Source organism: Tursiops truncatus, chromosome 6 (assembly GCF_011762595.2).
Source record: "Tursiops truncatus isolate mTurTru1 chromosome 6, mTurTru1.mat.Y, whole genome shotgun sequence".
NCBI classification, from domain to species: Eukaryota; Metazoa; Chordata; class Mammalia; order Artiodactyla; family Delphinidae; genus Tursiops; species Tursiops truncatus.
Window position 1 is genome coordinate 66,162,242 of NC_047039.1, and position 18,389 is coordinate 66,180,630.

General features: G+C 43.6%; 1 protein-coding gene across 8 annotated transcripts in view; it reads right to left on the reverse strand.

The window, feature by feature from the left end:
* The window catches only part of APBA1 (amyloid beta precursor protein binding family A member 1), a 240,119-nt gene extending 222,153 nt beyond the window's left edge, over positions 1–17,966 (reverse strand). For 4 of the 8 annotated variants that reach the window (XM_019934728.3, XM_019934727.3, XM_033858154.2 and 1 more), the window contains exon 1: positions 17,746–17,964. The gene's annotated coding sequence lies outside the window, so the exon portion shown is untranslated. Of the gene's footprint in view, positions 1–17,726 lie in introns of all 8 variants that reach the window. The other 4 variants (XM_073806194.1, XM_073806193.1, XM_073806195.1 and 1 more) reach the window with 4 other exon arrangements.
* Between the last annotated feature and the right edge of the window lie 423 nt (positions 17,967–18,389).

An 18,389-nucleotide genomic window follows, 5' to 3' on the forward strand; every position in this document is an offset into this window, starting at 1 on the left:
AGGGGCTCTGCACCCATCAATTCCCTGGGCCTCGCACAGGGTTGGCACATTGTCCATGAGTAGCAAACACGTGTAGAATGAATGTGTTGGAGGGTGAACACTGAGAAAGGAGTTAGTGCTCAGATCACGGTGGTTAAGGCCCCTCTCACCGAGGATCATTCTCCTGCCATAAAGAGCCGGTTATACAGAAGCCGGTGTTTCAGGGCCTCAGAGGGTCTGTAGGAACATCCAGGCTCTCCCCTTAACAGATTTTCCCAATATAACCTCATGGCTTAAAAAGGGGGAGAGAGGTATTCTTTTTTTTTTTTTTGTAATTTTTATTGGAGTATAGTTGATTTACAATGTTGTGTCAGTTTCAGGTGTATAGCAAATTGAATCAGTTATACATATACATATGTTCACTCTCTTTTAGATTCTTTTCCCATATAGGCCATTACAGAGTATTGAGTAGAGTTCCCTGGGCTATACAGTAGGTACTCATTAGTTATCTATTTTATATGTGGTAGTGTATATATGTTAATCCCAATCTCCCAATTTATCCTCCCCCCTTACCCCCCTGGTAACCATAGGTTTGTTTTCTACATCTGTAACACTATTTCTGTTGGTATTCTTTTAATGTGATTTTTTTAAGGCAGTGAGAGCAGGTTGGCATTCTTTAGGCATCTGATTAACAGAATCTGTTAAGTAACAATAAAGATTTTAACTGCTACAGCTTTAATCTAAACTGAGAAAATGTCTAAGAATTGAAAAAGCAGGAATGCTCTTTCCCTCAGCCCTCTCTCCCATGAGTAAACAGAAAGATGAAAGAATGAGTTAAAAGGCAGTGTTGTATAGTGGTTATATGTGTACATACTGTGAATCCTGGCTACTTGCTGGCTGTGTGATCTTGGGCAAGTCATTGACCTCTCTGTACTTCGGTGTCCTCATCTATAAAATGAGGTATATAATAATAGCAGACTTTATAGTGTTGTTGTGAGAATTAAATGAGTTAATGCATATTAAGTGCTTTGAGCAGTATCTTATGTTATTCAACAGTGTCTTATGTGACAATATGTAAATGTTTTCCCTTTTATTACTACTAGGTGTTTTTTAAAGCTGCTTTATGGTATTCTAGCGAAAACGAATATAATTTGGTTCAAATGGGGCTCAATTAATGTTTAAAACTAAGATGTTAAAAATTATAGTATGCACTGGCTTGTTTTGCTGTGCATAAAACTATTTTTAATGAAAATATTCTGAATGCATAAACTTGTTGATTCAGATAAAGCAAACAAAATGTGTTAGTGGATGGTTGCTGACTTCTTAACAGAGTGTGACAAAAACATTCCTCAAATATGTATGAATAACTTGCTTTTGGTATCACAAGCATATGCCTCATTTACCTTTGATATATAAAGTAACAAAATCTCATTCTGTTAACGGAGTTGGACAATAAAAGTAATCAGAAAAAAAATCAACAAAACACATCTCTGCCTTAAAGCAGAACATGTATACCTACATCTATCCTTGAGTTATGAAGAGGATATGTTAAGACATCAAACAAAAAGGTATTTACAAAAACAAATTATTAAAATGTTTCCAACTAGACACACCAATCCTTATGATCAAGGAATTCCACTCCTAAATACATATCCAAGAAACAGGAAAAAAGACAGAAAGACATATATAAGAACGTTCATAGCAGCTTTGTTCATATAGCCAAAAACTGCAAATAACTCAGATGTCCATCAGCAGAACAGATGAACAAATCATTGTGTATTTATACAACTGAACACTATACAGCAATGAGAAGAATGAACCATTGATGCCTGTAATAACATGCATGTAGCTCACAGATATTATGCCAAGTAAAAGAATCTGCACGAAAAAGAAGTACATATGTGATTCTTTTTATATGAAGTTCAAGAATCATCAAACCTGATAAATGATGATAGAAGTCACAACAGTGCTTACCTCTGAGGAGGGGGGAACAGGTAGAGGTTGGGGGAATCGATGGGGTGCTGGCAATGTTCTACACCCTGATTTGGGTGGTGGTTACACAGGTTTATACACATGGAAAATTCCTCAAACTGTACACTGAAGATGTACATACTTTTTGTACTTTACTGTATGTGTTTTACTCCTATTATAAAAAAAAATCTTCCCAACTAGTAATTTAAATCATGACCAATTGTACTCTGATTGAACAAAACTGACTGCCACGTGAGTACTTCATGTGTTGTTGCAGAGTTGGCAGAGAACTCTTCCCACGTACACACCAAACCAAGTGTTATGGACTGAATTGTGTGCCCCCCGCCCCGACACATTGAAGCCTCAACCCCCAGTGTGACTGTATTTGGAGAGAGGGCCGTTAAAGAGGTAAAGTTAAATGAGGTCATGAGGTTGGGGCCCTAATCCAACACGGCTGGTGTCCTTTTAAGAAAAGGAAGAGCCATCAAGTATGTGCACACATGAGAAAAGGACCATGTAAAGACACAGAGACTAGGTGTCTGTCTGCAAGCCGAGGAAAAAGGCCTGCCAACACCTTGATCTTGGACTTCCAGCCTCCAGAACAGTGAGACAGTTGATTTCTGTTGGACAAGCTGATCAGTCTGTGGTAGTCTGTTATGGCAGCCCTAGCAGACTAACACACCAAGCAAAGACGCTTCAAGAAAAACTCCGGGAGCTTGACATAGGCCCTCTGGAGTTTGGGACCCAGGTGTTATTATCTGACTCTGGCTACGAGAAATCAAAAAGCTAGTCAGGGGCTTCCCTGGTGGCACAGTGGTAGAGAGTCCGCCTGCCGATGCAGGGGACATGGGTTCGTGCCCCGGTCCGGGAGGATCCCACATGCCGCGGAGCGGCTGGGCCCGTGAGCCATGGCCGCTGGGCCTGTGCGTTCGGAGCCTGTGCTCCACAATGGAAGAGGCCACAACAGTGAGAGGCCCGCGTCCGGCAAAAAAAAAAAAAAAAAACAATTTAGTCAGAACCGGCAGGGCAAAAGGAGAAGGGGCTGTGTTTGCAGCAAAAGGCACTTGTACTGCCTGTGGAACAGCGACATGTGTTTCCTTTGGGCTCCACAGAAGCAGCCTGCTTGAGCTGGAGGAGGTGAAGTTGAAAGCTCTACGTGTTTAACACCACTACACGCCTACCAGCACCGCTAGAGCTAAATGAATGGTGTGAAACCAGGTGCTGACGAGGACGGGGTCTAACCGCAGCTCTCATAGGCCACTGTTGGCGCAGTAAATGGGTCCAACCACTTTGGAAAACCTCTGGGGGACAGCTCAAAACCTAAATGTACACCCGTTCTATGACTCAGCCATTCCACTCCTATAGAAATGAGTGCTTATGTGCGCCAAAATAAACATTCAAGGATGTTCACAGTGAGACAACCCAACTGTCCTTCAACAGAAGAATGGAAAATAAACTCAGTATATTCACACAATGGATTACCAAACAGCAATAAAAAGGAATGAACTACTGATACATACGACAACACAGATGAATCTTGAAAACAGTATTGAACAAAAAAGTAAGACACAAAAGGTTACATACTCTATGATTCCACGTATACGAAGTCAAAATGGGCAAAATGCTCTATGGTGATAGAGGTCAAATTAGTGGTTACCTTTGTGGTGCTGGTTGATATTAACTGGGAAGAGCCAAGAGGGAGCCTGAGGGGCGAGTGGGAGGGTTAGGATGTGTTCTGTATCTCACCTAAGTGCTAGTTACATGGGTTTTAAGATACATGAAAATTCAACAGACTATACACTTGAGATTTCTATACTGTGTTCAGGTTACCGTGCAATTTTTAAAAGTCAGGAATGAGGCAGGAGTTTGGAATTTTTATTATTACACTGGACTATATTATGTGATCAATAGCCTGGATTTAACTTTTCACCACTCAAGAGAGGGAAATCTAAAGAACCTGTCCAAGACTGGATTCCAACAGGGAAGAGAAAACAAGTCTGTTAAGTGGACCTGAAGGAGCCATGTAAGGAGAACGGGAGAGGGTGGCTCTGTGCACCCTACGGAACCTAACCCGTGTTCCATAAACCTATTCTACACAGAGGGCAGTTTCTTTAATTCAAGATTCCCTAAATAACAAGACAGTGCTTTGGAGCCTGTCAAAGTTATTAGTACTTAGGTTTCTGTTTACTAGTTAACGGCCAAGATGAACTCTGATGTGATAACATGGGAACCAGGGTTCATGCTGACATCTGCAGTTTACCACGTCTGGTGGTACTATACAAAAATACTGGAGAAGACAGAAGTCCTCTTGCTTAGCCCAAAGATAGCAACAACAACCATTGACTCACAGTACCCAGCTAATGATTGTAACAGATTGTAACTATTCCTTTTGGCTAATATACCACTTTGCTAGGTGATACTAAGATTGGCTAATTCCCAACTATTAGTGTACTTCCATGGAGCTGCAGGAATATAAATGTTGAAGCACATATATGTACATATGTAGATGTGTGTATATATATTCAGATATATTTTTCAGTCTACAATTCTACTTTACCTTTTATTTTGAGTGGCTTCTGGTTAAAGGTGACAACTTGACTGTGTACATTTTTATCCTTTTCCTCTCAAGAGCCCACTTAAATGAGTATAAAGGCAGAGATAAGCCATAAAGCCACAAAGAGAATAGGAGAGAGAATATCTACAAACGAGATTTTAACACATTTCTTTGGAAGTGACTAGACTGTAGAACCGCAGGGATACAGGCCTGGCAAAGGATGGAGGTACAGAAGGCTATGGAAACAGGCGATTCACTGTAACCAGTTGGATCCCAGCCCTCTGCTCGATGTGACACACACATATCACCAGAAGCCAGCAGCCACTTCTCAGGAAAAGGACTGGCATTTGGGGATTCCCAGGGAAGCAGCTGAATTGGCTCCCTGGCCGACCACTCCAAGGAGAAGCCACTGGTCTGGTGGTGGACAATGTTGGTGTCACATCCAAATCCCCACCCGGTCCACAGCTAGCACCTATGACTCTTCTGGGGAGGGCTGCACTAGCTTTGCTTTTTCAAACAGAGAACCAGAAATACCTGAGAATGTACGTCCCCCTCCCCACCGTACCCCCTCACGCCCAGGGCCTTTACCCAATGACTGACAGGTATGGAGTCTGTACTGCCAACCCCACTGACTCTGGTGGGGACAGTCCTGAGGCCATATCATACCAGAGCTTCCCCACCCTCGTGCCTTTGAGATCATACCCTGTTTGACTGCCTCTCCCCTCCCTTCCCAGTCTCCTCTGGGAGCATCTCTTTAATAAGGCAGTGCCTGCACACACCAGCCCTCTTTTCAGTGTCTGCTCTGGGGAGCCCAACCTAAGACCTTTACAAACCCTGCCAACTAATACAGATGCCTGGCCATCTTTGGTGTCACAGCCTTAATATGAATGGACAATCCATGATGACCAGACATTAGCTGAAAACCTCTGGCATGAAAGGGAGCCATCCAAATAAGCCATGAGATGTAAAAGAGCCCACTGTAATTCCCCAAGCGGAAGAAAGGAGGAGGAGGGGGCTGCAAGGAAGGAAAAAATTTACTCAGTACAAGAAGAAAAGGTAAGATTCACGGTGCAGATAACATAATGAACAAAACCTTAATTATCCACCTTCATAAGCACAGTCTCTACTTCATCAAGGGGAGCCTCATGCCACACAAGAAACCGCAGACAGATGGGTAATTACCACGCCCCCACCTTGCAGTTCTCAGGTAAGCCTGGCCCCCTCCCTCGCCCCCTCTGCCTCTATCCACCTAGAGTAATTTTGAAAACAGTCTTTGCACTGCCAGTAAGTGGTATGTTGTGTCTCACCGGGAGCAGCTCAGACATAATAGGGAACAAAATCCTGAGCGCCTCAGGCTCCATTCTTCCCCAAGCAGGCTTCGTTCGAATACCTCACACGACTTAAATGTAATATGCACTTCTAACACTGGATTAACATTCTGTCTTCAAGGCTAGACAGCAGCTACTAGAGCAGTAACAACTTACGCCAAGTCGAAAGCACACTTGATAATTTCTTTTACACCAGCCATGTATCTTTTCTCCAGGTTAACATGGTTTGGCAGACTAAAAAAGTTAAGTGCTTATTTGAGAGCTGACCTAACTGTATTTATCCTTAACAAATTTTAATAAGGGGCATAGATTATTAATGATGTTGGTTCCAATTTTCTAGCATATTCCTTCCCCCTCCTTAAATACACACACACGTACCTGCACATATATTTAATTTCCTCATGACAGAACACAGAGTAATATCTTCATCACAGACTATTTGGAAAAATAACACACATGCATGCTGTAATTCCACCATCCAGTTTCTGTCCATCTTATTTTGAGAAGAAAATTTTAGATTTATGTATTTCCTAATACTGCCACTCCCGAGCCTATATACCTACTAAGAAATAAAACGGGAGTTGTGTTCAAGGCTTTGCTCTTAAGAGATGTGACTCCTTGATACCTGTTGAGAAAATACAGATGAAAAGATAAAGTACATTCTATCATTCTGTCTTTATGTATAGCCAAATGCAGAGTTCTGGGCCCTGAGTTAAATTTTTGGGAAAGCACAGCAAAAAGCAGGGCTGCTGGCAGCTGAGGCACAAAAGCACGTCAGCCTCCAGAGCTCCTACAGCGACAGAAAGCCCCAGGGACCAAAGCTAAACGTTTGGCCACTTCGGTTATTCTCTAATAAGCCCTTTTTATGCTGAAATGTTGGTTTTGTTTTGTCTGTTTGCTTTCCCCTTCTTTCTTCCCTGACATTCTTTTCCTTTTTTGGTTAATAGCAGGGGCGAAAGCCATGATTCTTAAAGCCCTTAAATTTAATTACAAAATGTTAACTTAATCATTCCCAAAGGTTTACTAGAAAATAGACAGAATTCCTTTTAAAGATGGAAAAATAAGATACATAGAAAAGTAGCAGATTTTCTTATCATATAAATCATGTATTCAACAAATATGTATTTAGCATATACTATGTATGTGTGTATATGTGTGCAGAGTATCTACGTGCTATTAGCCTTCCCAGTGCTACAGATGAAAAAATGTCAGTGGTGGGTGTATATTTTGGAAGGACAAGAGAGGGATGGAATAGAGTGAGCACACATTGCTGCAGTCCAAAGTGAACTGGAGTTGCTCACTAACAAGTGGTACAAAGTGCTGTGAACATGTACACCAGGAGTCAGCAAGCTAAGTTCCATGCAACATATCTGGCCCAGTGCCTGGGAGCTGGGAGTGGTTTTACATTTTTAGATGGCTGGAAAAAAATCAAGGGAGGAATCAAAATTTTATGACAAGTGAAAGTGATACGAAATTCAAATTTCAGCATCCAGAAATAAAGTTTTATTGGAGCACCGCCCTGCTCATTGCTTTACACATTGCCCACCACCGAATTTGCACCACAACGGCAGAGCTGAGAAGTTGTGACAGAGACCGCGTGTGGCCCCTCGGAACCTATTTACTATCTGGCCATATGCAGAAACAGTTTGCCAACCCCTAGCCTAGAGGAGGGAGATGTCACTTTTGCCCAAGGTCATTATGAGGGAAGTGACACATCTACCTTACTTTCCTATAGCCCTTGATAGCCCATGTGACCCTCCCAGTGGCCCTTCGGGGGACGAGAAGGGAAGGGCAGGTTTCATCATTCCCCACTTTTACCGCTGGGGAAGCTGAGGCTCAGCCCAATCTAGAGACTTGTTCAATGTTGGTAGCTAATCAGTGGCAGTACCACATTACATCTGTCTGTCTTGAGCCTTTCCACCCCAGGGCGCAGAGATTGGAGAGATGCTGGTGCAACAGCTATGCATACACAGACATCCCAGATGGGACAAGGGCACCATAAACAAGGGAGTCCAGCTGGGCAGCTGGTGTGGAGGGCTTCCGCTGGGCCCTAGGACAAAGCAGACAGGAGCTGTTAGGGCCTGATCCCATCCCTGGACCTGAGGTGAGTCTCTCTGGCCCTGCCCTTTAGTCACTGAGAGAACCTCTGAGAGACCCAAGTTGTATCGGTAACATAAGTCCTCTCCTGATACAGTTATGAAGAGTAAGCGAGGTCAGTATGAGAAGCAAATGAGTTAACTGTGTATGTTGTATAGTGCTTAGCACAACACCTGGCACTTCATAGCTATGATGTTAACCTGCTTTCATTCACTGGACGGGGAGCCTACTGGGCTTTGAAAACAGGAATTGACATGTCCTTCCACTAGACAACAGGAGAGCCATAAAGAGTGCAATCACACCTGAACATCAGACTACGTTAGACTGTCATACCACCCAACACTATGGAAACATTCCACCTGTGGAACAAATTCTAGCTCCTTTAGGAAAAAAAACCCTCCTAGGTATTAGCTCAGGAAAAAAAGACTCTTGTACTTTCAAGCTATTTGGAAGAGAAGTGGGTGTAAAAACTAGTTTTACATCTAGGAAGAAATGTTAGGTTGAAATTGAGAATTAAGTAATTGAACCGAACATCTAGAACTCCTGGGGTTTGGGGGCAGTGGTCTGAGAAAGAGACAGGAAGGGAGAAGGGCAGGAAAGAACCATGAGGAGAGATTGACCAGACCCATGAGTGATGATCAGTCCAGCAATGCAGTTGGGACCCAGGGCCCGAGCATGGTTCATACAGCCCAGGAAAGCCGCTAGATTTAAGAACCAATCCATTCATCTTGTTCCACTTTCCACACTAATATTTCTTCTTTGGGAAATAAAACATCTACTCAAAAATAAATTTCCCTTTAGTATTACTGTAACCTCCTACACTCATACTACCAAATATCCAAATATGCTAATAATTTGAAACAAATTTTAAAAACTCTCTGATGTGAAATTATTTCATAGTATAAGGAAATAAGCACTCTTCTGATGGATGTAATACAACAGAACACTGTTTCTTAAACCGCTTGTCAGGACCCATTAGAGCTGAAATCAGTTTACTGGGTTGACAACCATATAGAATAGAAGAGAAAATATCCAAGTGCATTACACATAATAAAGGACAAGTATTGTTAGGTGAATCTTTTGTTTCAGCTATATGTTTGTGTATGTGTGTGTTTACACACACTCATCTATGTTGCTAGGCTATGATGTAAATGGTATTCTCACTAGAGATCATGGTCAAACAAGTTTAAAGGCACGGAAATAGAGTGTGATCCATGTAGGTAAATCCAGTATAAAAATCCTAATTCATTGAATAGCCACATGAGAGGGTAATTATTATTCCTGATAAGTGGAATTTCTTTAAATGATAAGCTGTCCCTTTGCATTTAAGATATGCTACAATTTACAGGATAAAGGATTTATGCACACCTTGTCACGTATACCTCTTCTCTAAAATAAAGTGTATCTGTCAATTAATACAGAATTGATCTTGAGATACAAAATTTATCAAAAGTCAGCAAGGTAAATGGTTACATTGTTCAGAATTATGGCTGATCACCTGTTTCATGAAACAAAATCACTGAAGTATTTTTCACACTAATTAATCCACCATGGAGCAGAAGAGGAGGCTGGAGAGCAAAGAGTGGGCAGGGATGGCTTTTACCACCACTATACTTGAACAACCCCCATGATTACTTGGTGTATACAAAATAAGATGAGATTCCTAGTCCCCCCAAAATTAGATTTCAGAAAAGAGAAAGTCACCTTGTATTTAACTCCATATGAAGTCTCCCATCCTAAGAGGCATTCCCTCAATCACTCTCTTCTGAATGCCAAAAAGCAAAAAGCCTATTATCTCCAAGATAACAGGAACTGAAATCAAGCAATTCATTAATCCTGGAGGTGATGGTAACTGATTTTAAAGGGAGAAACCATGTCAAAAACATTTACCTGGTAAGACTGAAGATTTTATAAAAAGGAGATGTATGTTTCAGAGGTTACTTGAGAACTATTTGGAGAAGATAGCCAGAAACAACTGCAATCAATACTAGATAGGGATGCTTACGGAGGTCATAGGATTGAAATAGAATAGATGACTGAATGAATGAAGGGGGCCAAGATTTTAACACCAATTTAAGAATATACTCCTTCACAACTGCCTGTATTGGATGTCCTACGAGCCATGCAGAAGTGCTGGGTTGTGGAGAGTAGGAATATACGCGTATAGAAAGAAAGGAAAAAAACAATTGTTCTTACACAATGTGAATGGGCACACGGGGCTTAGAATTAAGTGTACAGGGGCAACATAATACGGAAATTCAAGAAGTACTACATTTCAAATGAGTTAGATAGAAATGAATATGCCGAAAGTGGCCTAATGATGAAAAAAACTCTGAAGTCAAAGCATTTGAAGAAATGATTTTGTGAAGTGCAAAAGTGGAAGAATGTCATGTTTTTATTTTATTTTATTTATTTATTTTTGGCTGCGTTGGGTCTTCGTTGCTGTGCACAGGCTTTCTCTAGTTGTGATGAGCGGGGGCTACTCTTCGTTGCGGTGCATGGGCTTTTCATTGTAGTGGTTTTTCTTGTTGTGGAGCATGGGCTCTAGGAGTGCGGGCTTCAGTAGTTGTGGCATGTGGGCTCAGTAGTTGTGGCTCTGAGGCTCTAGAGAGAAGGCTCAGTAGTCGTGGCACATGGGCTTAGTTGCTCCACGGCATGTGGGATCTTCCTGGACCTGGGCTTGAACCCGTGTCCCCTGCATTGGCAGGCAGATTCTTAACCACTGTGCCATCAGGGAAGCCCCAAAGAATGTCATATTTTTAAATTACTAATTTTATATAATGTGAGTTAAAATACATGCAAGTAGATTAATAAATATAAGTAGATATTTCATCCTTTATTTACATCCCTAACACGTGCTTATTCAAGTTGATGTAAAGCCATTTAAAAAACCACCTCGTTGGAAAATTGGGGACCACCTCATAATCAAGGGTACCTTATACATGGGCATATGTGGTAATCTCCATCCCAGATAATTGAGGATTGTCAATAGTTGGCTTGTGAGTGAACCTGAAGAGCAGGAAGCTGTTACAATACATTAAAATCCCTAAAATAAAGTACCAGTAACTGCTATCAAACAAATTCTTATCTGTTAAATATTCCCTATGATATCCCTGTGCCATGTGCAACAGAGGCTGTTGCTGTGCTGTCCCCTCAGCCCACCTGGGAGTTCACCTGTAGCTCTGATGGACAGTTCCCCTGCACACTGACAGCTTCCCGCCTCTAGCCCACTTTTACTCTCTGCTTAGCTACCCAACGGCTTTCTCTGGTGCCTCCAAAGGTTGCTCAGGCTAATACTGGCAGCACTAAAGTGCTGGGAACTTAATGCCCCCAGTATTAAATTGTGGATAAAATCCCAGTTTCCCCACTGCTTGGTGGACAATCATAAAGAACAGAGCCTCCATTGCCCACAATGTTAATCTGCTCACTAATCTGCCTCTTTTCTTACTGGTTTTCCTTCCTTCCCTGTCTCATTTTCTCCATTCTTTCACGTGTGCTTCTTGGGATCACCTGCCAAAGAGACTACTTGTACCCAAGTCCTCGTCTCAGGCCCTGCATGCATAAACTACTTAGCATCATGTGGTGATTTTGTGTCCTCTTTGAAAAACAGGTGTCTGCAGGAATCAAGGTAAAAGAGCTTTACCCTCATTCTTTACAACTGAATAGATCTTTGGAAATATCTCATCCATTCCTTTCAATAAATATTTGATGATCTCTTACTAATGCAAAGAGTTTTTCTATGGGTTGCAGGGTATGCCCAGATGAACAAAATATAGTTCTAGTTTCAAAGACCTTAGACTTGAGAATGAGACATGAAAGATGGAAGAAGGAACCCTATCACTGAAGAAGATTCAGGCCACAGAAAAGTGATGTGCAGTTCCAAGAGAAGGACTACTTCCAGCTGTCTAGTATTTCATCACTACTCAGACACAGCCACTCTTCAAATTTTCTAACTCAAACGGGTGATTGAGGACATCTATCTTTTTATAAACTCAGCACTGACTCACCCACAGGTCAGCCCAAACATGGTACGTGTGATACAGCCTTACAGGCAACTGATTCAATACCTGAAGGCAAGGCATCACATTGCAGGGTCCCTAAGTGACCGCTCCAGGTATCATGTGTGTGTGACACTACATGGCCAGGCGAAGCGAGGAAACCAACCAGTGAGGCTTCCTTGATCATGCCAAGCATGTTCCCATCTCAGGCCCTTTGCTCTTGACATTCTCTGCCTGGAAGGCCCTGCCCTCAAATACCTGCATGGCTCACTCTTTCAGCTCTTTAAGCTCTCTCTGCTCAAGGCCTTTCCTGATCACTCCATATAAAATAACAGCAACCCCTACATCACCACACTCTATTCATTCCTTGCTTTCTTCTTCATAGCATGCACTGCCACCTGACATATTATATATGTGCTTATTTATGTTTTAATCTCCTTCCTCTAAAAGGTCGGCGATGGTAGGGACTTTCTCCCCCCTGCTGTATCCCTTGCACCAAGAATAGTGAATGGAAGAGAGAAGGTGCTCAGTGAACATTTGTTGAAGGAATGAATAAATGATTTCATCATTAGAACCTCAAAATCATCACTCACCACAGTCGAATTTCTATATACTTGTCTGGAATCATGACATGACCCTATAACTCAAGGGTCTAAAGGGTACAAAATTATTTTGTGAAAAAACTTTTGTAAAGCTTCAATGTGTATAGCAGGTATGAATAAATAAAAGTTTTAATTTTGTCATAGACTTGAACAGGCCATGGAATGCAACTCATTCAATGTCCACAGTGTAAATAGGAAAGAAATCCTGAAATTTTAGATCTTAGATACTGTACCTACTTTACTAAAAAAAATAATTTATTCATGCAAAAAATACTTATTGTGTGCTTATGATGGGCATGGTGTTGGGTGAAGTGCTATACTTGATTTTTCTTTTGCAACATTCTGCCATTACAGATAGGGAAAGTTCATCTTTTTAAAAACACTTACATTTTCCCCCATTATTTATTGAAGTCGGCAATCCCTGAGAGAAAATAGTCACAGGAAATACTTCAGGTGGAGTCTTTTATTCAGCTAATTTTAAAGGCAAACATTTTTCTCTTTTCATTGAGTTTAAGGGAAGGAGGAACCACTGTATTTAACAACATTTAATGTTATTAATTTTAATAACAAAAATTACATAAATGGTTGTCAAACTAATTACATAGGGCTAACTGGTTCCACCACAAATTCATGCTCTCCAAACACATGAGGCCCTCATAGTTGCGTGATAATCTTTTATTCACCCCTGAATGAGTCACCACTACATTTCCACAGCACTTAGTCCAAGTCTTTATTATTCTACTCATGACCTCAACCTGCCCTCCTCTCTCTGACTTGACTTAGAAGACTATAGCCAAATTCCTTTCTTTCTACCACAAAGTTCCCATGCTTCTGTCTCAAAAGAGTCCCTCCTTTGAAGAGTCCCATCTTTTTAAAGATTCCGTCCCATCGGCTTCGCCTCTCCCTTACATTTCTGATCTCTTTTCCCTTCAATGGTTTCTTCTCCTCCGCTTATAAAGTAGGCTCAGGTCTTCTTATACTAAAAACTTACTTTCTCTATACTACACCCTACCTTTGATGTAGTAAACTCTCTCTCCTTCTCCTTCACCCCACTTATTAAAAAGGAAGTCTGTCCTCACTTCTTCCATGTGCATCACCCTCTCCTCTTTAACCCCTCACAGCCTGGCTACACTTCTACCTGCCTCAAGATAATCAAGGAATGCCAGGAGTCAAATCCAATGGCTCTTCCTTCACTGCACCTTCATCCCCCTGTGCCGTGCTATAGGAACGACGATGCTCCCCTCACCTTTCCCAGCCTCCATGACACCACACTACTGCCACCATATTCCTGCAACTGCCCCTTGTTTAACATTGTTCATATCTGCTTTTTTCTCTCTTCCTCTCCAACCCACAGACATCCCCCAAGGATCGCACCCTTAGCCTCTGCCTCTTCTTGCTCCATTTTCTTTATTGGCCATTCCTGAGACATTAAAATTGCTCCTAAGTAGATGACTTACAAACCTCTCTTTGTAGCTCTAACCTCTCTCCAAGACCTACCCCTGTATTGTAGTCCCTTCATCTGGACAAACCTGTCAGGCCCAAAATGGAACTTCCTTTTTCCCCTCTTCCTCATCCTTCTCTGAAGCTCCTTCTTGACAATGACCCAAGCATTCTCTCAGCTGAGCCTGACAATGACCTCTGACTTCCCTGCTCAGTGTTCAGGTTACTCTTGCGCCTTGTCTCTTGAGTCTGCCCTCTCCCCTTCACTCCCACTGTCTCATTTCCTCTTGCCCCTAATTTGACAATAGAGTCTATCTGGTCTAGCTACTGCCATTCTTTCCTCATTTCATACATCCAACACAATGCTTCAAGATTAGCACCCTGAAGCACAGTTCTGGTCCTGTCAACCTTCCTCCTCAGAAACCTTCCAAGGCTCCCTGGCAGTTACTGAATACAATCCACATAAAAGTTGCCCCACAGCCTTGAGTGACCCTCTCTTTCTTACCTTACCTCTCACTTCATCTCTGGGCATCTCCTACGCTCCAGCCAAAGCACATCATTCTTTTTTTCCCCCCATTTTTACTGAGAAAGAATTTTTAAGCACACCATTCTGTTCCCTGAATGGGCACACAATTTCCACCTTTGCTACGCTGTTCCTCCCCCAGTATACCCTTCCTTCCCCGGCAGCCCAAACTCCACCTATGTAAATCAGAGCTCAAAGGCTCCCTTTTCCAAGAAATCTTTCTTGATTCTTCCTTCTGAAGTCATTGCTGTATCCTGTGAACCCCTACAGCTCTACAGGCATATAGCTTTCTCAGCACTTAACCATTTTCCACCATTCTTGTAGTTCGTTACATGCATGCCCTGTCTCTCCTTCCTGGCCATGAACTTCCTCTGGGCAGGATCTAAGTCTCCTTATTCTTCAAATCTCCAGCCCCCGTAACATTTCCCAAACTCTATCCAAAGGTATACACTACCTGAGATATAGTAGGCAACTAACAAACGTTTGTAAATTAATCATTGTGACCCAAAGGGTTAACTTTGGATTTTAGTGCTTGAAATTCTCTCAACTGTAACAATTACTTTTTCCTTGCAGGATGTAAGTCCCACCTCCCGCACGGTACCCATAGTTTATTCCTTTTGGCCCCAAAGGTCAATTTTCAGACATCTTTTATTCCCAAGTCTTCCGAAAAACAAACTTCTTTAAAAGACCCAATAGTGGAAAAGAAAAGAATTAATGCTCCTTTAAGTGAAGAAGACGCATCCATGCAAAACAAATTACTTGCTGCAGGCTACAGCAAAAGGTACAACTGTTTACCAGACTGAATTACAGGATTCAAGCTGTATCATTAACCTTAATAGTCCAATCTTTAGAAAGCTGGGCATTGCATTTTAAAAATCATCACAGTTACGTTAGAAAGGAAATCACTAATTCCTGAGTCATCAATTGTGCTGTTGTATAATTATTCTTTTTCTAAACAGTTGATTTACCTTGATAATTGCTAACATTCTTAAACTTCCTTGTAAGACATTGATATCTCCGTATTTCACTTGCAAATATAAAGACAACTTTTTTAAAAAAAAGCTAAAACCTCTTAGAATGCCTTTTACATTCCAAAGTACTTTTCTCAGAAAGAAACTGGCAGAACTAATAAGAGAGTAAAGAACTAAGATTCCAAATTCATTTTTATAAATCTATCCTTACACCTTGGATGCGATCCAACAACCTCATATTAAAATTTTAGAAAGCTTGACTTGAAGGACATGAGGAAATTTACTTTAATGCTCACAGCTCCAAGAAAACCTGGTCTACGGATCAACATTAATTAAGAGAAGAAAAAAACACATATGTGGACAGCCCTGGTTCTATTATTTTCAATGCAACCTCTGCGAAACAAAACAAAACAAAAATTTTTTAAAAGAGAAAGAAACGTCTGATGCCAACGTGTCGTACACTTACTTGTGTAGCTATGACTGCTACAGGCTCTTCAAGAGGACCGAGGCAGCCAGTTTGGATTCTGACAGCAATGCAGTAGAATCTAAGGTGTTACGATTAAAATAGGTTCTAAGCAGGTTAATCTAGTCCCACAACATTTTAATAAAGACGTATCAAGATGTTAAGTGTAAAGGTGCATTCATTCCTATAAATACCGCAGGAGAAATACAGGAGCTGGGGAGTCAAACTGCAGTGGGCTCACATATGAATATGCTATCTCCCTTCCTGTCTCTCTCTGCCCAACCCCACACAAGCCTATCTTTATCACACAGAAACAATTAAACAGCTATAGACTTTGGATTCAATTCTGTGTCCTGGCTCCCACTGGGTGACTTACTGCCAGCTTGACATTTTCCAAATTCCCTACTAGCAGGCTACATTGGCTTGGAAAGCAGACACACTGACCTGGGACCCCATCACCATGGGTCTTTGGGGATTTCAGTTCCCGAATAATACATGGTACCACCTAGTCATTGTGAAGGCTGGAAGAGTGGATGTCACCAGCAGTAGAAATAAAGTATCCCCTTTCCTAAGGAAAACGCCTTGCCTGTGTGACGCTGACCAAGGCTGGAGGTGGGGGGATACCAAACATTTCTCAGTATGATCTTTTTCTTCTTTTTAAATACTACCCCCCATCTCTTATACACACCTCCAGAGTTCATTCTACAAGAACCCACAAAAAAGACCATATTCTTCAGCCATAAGATTTCCAGCATTTAAATGTGGAAGAAGGTCTAGTTGACATTCAAAGTTGTGGGGACAGAGAGAAGGTTGTGACCATTAAAGACCCTTTCCTTCAGGTCAGACAAGAGATAAACAATAGAAACTGCAGAGTCAGGGCATCTAAGACCCTCACAGAACAGGGGCTGAGGAGAGGAGAAGTGTCACAGGATGGAAGCTCCCTTCAAAACCTGGATGCCAGCAAGCCCAGAAAGGGTAACCATTATCCTGTTTCCCTTCCATGTGCCCAAAGCCATATGCACACTTCCACATCCCCATGTCAAGAGACATGTGAAAAAGGGGGGAAGTGAGGGGAAGCAAAGGGAAGTGAGAATCCCTACACCCGGGCATCCACGCGGCAGGAGCAGAACCGAGACTGTGCTCAGAGTTGCAGGGTCGAAATAACGAACACTGTCCTACAGTCAACGGGTGGCAGCAAGTCAGGGCACCCGCAGATCTCCGGGTTTGGAGAGCAGTATGCAATCACGCGAGTATACACACGTACACAGATTCACACACATGGGATTTTACAAATCCGCACCACCCCAATGCCTCCCTCCACACTCAGACACCAAGTGCATCCTGCACACTTCATCGTTGCCATCACCACACTCTTTCTCCCGGAGAAGTCAGCCGAGAGCTGAGGGATCCTAGCGGGGATTCCTGGAAATGTCATCTCCCAACACCTTCCCCCAACACCGTACGCCACCCCCATCCCTTCGGCTCTACCTTTTACACACACACACACACACACACACACAGACACACACACACACACACACACACACACACACTCCTGCCATGACTGTCATCAGGCCCGCCGCTGCCCCCAAAGCACCGAATCTCAGCGCGCACCGGACACCACCTACCCTCAGCGCCCCCTTCCCCCGCCCCGTTAGCTCGATGGCTCAAGTCATTGCCCCCTGGATGTCGCCGGCTGTCCCCTCTCATCCGCACTATTGTTCCTTGCAGGCGCCCTTCGGCGAGGACCGGGTCTCTATCGGGGGCAGCATCAGCACCGGGGACCCCGCATTTACCCACCAGTCCCTGGCGGTGGTACCTTGCCTGACAGCTGGGTCCGCGGGCCCGCGGAAGCAGGCGACGCTAACGACAGCGTTGGTGCCGAGGCTGGGAATAAAGCTCCACTCCAGCCGCTCCTACCTCCAGCGCCACCATCTTCTCCCGCCGCCGCCGCCGCCGCCGCCGCGACCGCAGCCGCCCTCGCCCAGCTACAGCTGGGGCTCCGCAGCCGGCGCTCGGGCCCCTCCGGTCCCGCGGCCCCACCCCCTTCTCCCCACCCCTAGTGACGCGCGCCTGGGCTGAGCCGGCGGGCTGGCGAGGGAGGGCGCCGAGGGGAGCGCGCGCGCACGCCGCGTGCTAGGAGCGCCCTCGCCTCCCACGCCCACCTGCGCGCACGCGCGATGCGCGAGCCCGAAGCCGCGGGGCGGAGTCTTCCATGCACCGCCCCTGAAGCTCCACTGTCCCGGCGCGGGTGGGCGTGAGGGGCCCTACTGCCTTTCCCAGCCCGTTTTGCCCCAGCTCGGGTGGGCGCGTCCTGGGGTGCGCGGGCCCCGCTGGAGCTCCCCGGACCCCCTCCGGCTCCCGGCCCGGCGCACGGAGCGGGAAATGCGGCTGCGGGACCTCCACCCTCCTCGGTAGAAGCCCAAAGGGGTCCCCGGCTTCCTCAGCAGCAGCTGTGGCCAA